The sequence below is a fragment of the Monodon monoceros genome, unplaced genomic scaffold (genome assembly GCF_005190385.1).
Source record: "Monodon monoceros isolate NGI ecotype Baffin Bay Population unplaced genomic scaffold, NGI_Narwhal_1 Super_Scaffold_20, whole genome shotgun sequence".
Classification (NCBI taxonomy): Eukaryota; Metazoa; Chordata; class Mammalia; order Artiodactyla; family Monodontidae; genus Monodon; species Monodon monoceros.
Genome location: NW_021703777.1, coordinates 43,794,751 through 43,797,781, shown reverse-complemented (window position 1 = coordinate 43,797,781; position 3,031 = coordinate 43,794,751). Strand labels below are relative to the sequence as shown.

Below are 3,031 nucleotides of genomic sequence, written 5' to 3'. Positions count from 1 at the left end.
CTCCACGTCGCAGCGGTCCTCCACGTCGCAGCGGTCCTCCACGTCGCAGCGGTCCTCCACGTCGCAGCGGTCCTCCACGCAACCTCCAGCAGAAGTACCAGAAGACTGAGAGTGGGGAAAAGGCGGAGGGATCCGAGAGTGTCTCCGAAGGCCAGGCCCGACAGCGCCGGCCCTACCGCAGGCGCAGGCGCCCACCTTACTGCATGCGGAGACCCTATGGGCGTCGAGCACAGCGTTCCAACCCTCCCGTGCAGAGAGAGGTGATGGAGGGTGCGGACAACCAGGGTGCAGGAGAACAAGGTAGACCAGTGACACAGAATATGTATCGGGGTTATAGACCACCGTTCCGCAGGGGCCCTCCTCGCCAAACAGCGCAGAGAGGACGGCAGTGAAGAGGATATGGAAAATCGAGGAGATAAGACCCGAGGTCAGCCGCCCCCTCAACGTCGGCACCGCCGCAACTTCAATTACCGACGCAGACGCCCAGAAAACCCTAAACCACAAGGTGGCAAAGAGACAAAAGCAGCAGATCTACCAGCTGAGAATGCGTCCGCTCCCGAGGCTGAGCAGGGTGGGGCTGAGTAAAAATGCTGGCTTACCATCTCTACCATCATCCGGTTTAGTCATCCAACACGAAGAAATGAATATGAAATTCCAGCAATAAGAAATGAACAAAAGATTGGAGCTAAAGACTAAAGTGCTTGCTTTTTGCCTGTTGACCGGATAACTAGAACGATCTGCGTTACCTATGCAGCATGGGGTTTTTATTATTTTTACCTAAAGACGTCTCTTTGTAGTAATGACAAACGTGTTTTTTTTTTTTTTAAAAAAAGCCTGCTTTTTCTCAATACATCTTTAAAGGTTTTTAAATTGTTTCATATCTGGTCAAGTTGAGATTTTTAAGAATCTCATTTTTAATTTGTAATAAAAGTTTACAGCTTGATTTTTTCAAAAAAGTCAACAAACTGCAAGCACCTGTTAATAAAGGTCTTCAATTAAAAAAGAAAAAAGAAAAAGATGGTTAGTATAGTGCTTAGCCTATGGTAAGCCCTCAAAAAATGTTAGCCCAGATCATATTATTATTAGTGTATTATTCAAGGGCCATGTTTTTTATTGCCTCCAATTTCCACAAGGTGGCAGGTCGAGTTCAAAGTGGACCCCATGGCTCTGTGTCCCAAAGGCAAAACCTATTTTAATTGTTTCAGAATAACTGGGACAATTATGAATTGTTCAGAAACATCTTCATTGTCTATAGAATGTTTGTCACGGTCCAGGCATCTTACTGTTGCTGAAAAACCCTTCTTAATGGACCATATGGATCATTTAATTTAATCCTCTGTTTCTCACGATTCCTGGCACCGTCTGCATTTACATGAAATGTATATTAACTCTTCCAGGGATCACCTGGCTGAGTACATTCAAGTCATCTCGTTATGCACTAAGTTTAGTCCCTGGAAGACTGTGAAGAGGAGACAACGAGCAAGCTGGAAGGAGTCCTGGTCTCTGTGACTGGTGAACTGCAGAAGGCAGTTCTGTACACCTCATCTTAGAGTGACAGGGTGTTTGCTCATGAGGAGCTATAACAGGGCATATTGAGGGAAATGTTTAAATAGTAGAATTCAGACTTTTCTTCTATGTATCTATCCTCTTTTTCCATTTCCCTAATTTCACGTCATATTGCTAACCTCCAATTTCTACAATTTTACTTTGTCTTTAACGCATTGGTTTTGGGGTCAGATCAAACTGGGTCCAAATCCTGACTCCACTACCCATGATGGCAGTGATTATAGAAGCACATATTTGACAAATACTTCTTTACACCGCCATTCTTTTTTTAATTAATTTTTTAATTGAGGTAACATTGACTTATATAAGTTTCATGTGTACAGTGTCATATTTCTACTTCTGTATACCCTACAACATCAATTCTTTACCTGATAATAACAAAACCTACCTGAAAGAGTTGTGAGGATTAAATGAAATAAAGCACATGAAGGATTTAATTCAACCAGAAATAGTTACTAGTAATTACAATGGCATAGCCTTGCCCAGCAAGTGGCAGATAGAACGTGTTCAATGAGCATTTGTAGAGTAAATAAATGAGACTTATTTTAGTACTTCACAGCGTTAGTAACTCTAAGACTGGCCTTGGAGATCTTCAAGGGAAACGCTCACTGAAATCAGTGTGATCTCGTCAAATGTGTTCTCTGATTATGGGAGTCCAGTGATATATAAAGCTCCCCAGGCTTGTTTCCTGCCCACCACTCATAATTGTGACATGTGAGCATTCAAGTTACTTAACCTTTCTGTGCCTTGATTTCCTTATCTGTAAAGCCAGGGTGGCAATAGCATTTAATACTTCAGATTCAGATAGGTGTGAGGCTTCAGCAAGTCAGTTTAGGTAAAGCACATAGCACAGAGCTTGCCATACCTTAAGTGCTCAATAAATGTTAGCTGTTATCCTCTGGCTCGGTTTGGAAGACCTACCATTGCTTCTGTTTGATTCACTTGGGGGATTTTGGGATGTTGGAAAGTCAACGCTTCTAGTTTGTAATTAGGAAAGAAGATAAAGCAGACCTCTTGGCAATTTCCTGTGTATGAAACCTTGTGTTTTATGAACCACGGAAAGTACCCCAAATTTCTTCTCAACCCACCCCAGCAAACTGACAAATTCAGACCTTTCCCACCCACTCTCTGTACATCTCCCGTGGGACTATGAAAATAAAGGAAGTATTCGTTGCTTTGTGCATAAGCTGTTTTCCTAGTGGTATATTTCTTCTAGTTTCGACAAACTCAAGCTTTCTGCCAGTTTTATCTACCAAAGGGTCAGCCCTGCTCCGAGACCAGAGTTTGCCTGTTTCTGTGGATTTTGCAAAGTCAAAAGTGGGAGAGGCAAATTTCAAGTGAGGAGAGTTACAGAGTAGGAGTAGCACTGAATGGCTGCTGCAGTAAACAGTAAAAAGAAATCCCCAGTCCTCAAACCCTGGACACCAAAACAGCCCATTCAGCTGCATGAGTTTTAAAACACAAT

The 3,031-nt window shown here is 42.9% G+C and overlaps 1 pseudogene; it reads left to right on the top strand.

Moving 5' to 3' along the window:
• Window positions 1-585, top strand: part of LOC114902376 — a 3,111-nt pseudogene extending 2,526 nt beyond the window's left edge.
• The last annotated feature ends 2,446 nt before the right edge of the window (window positions 586-3,031 follow it).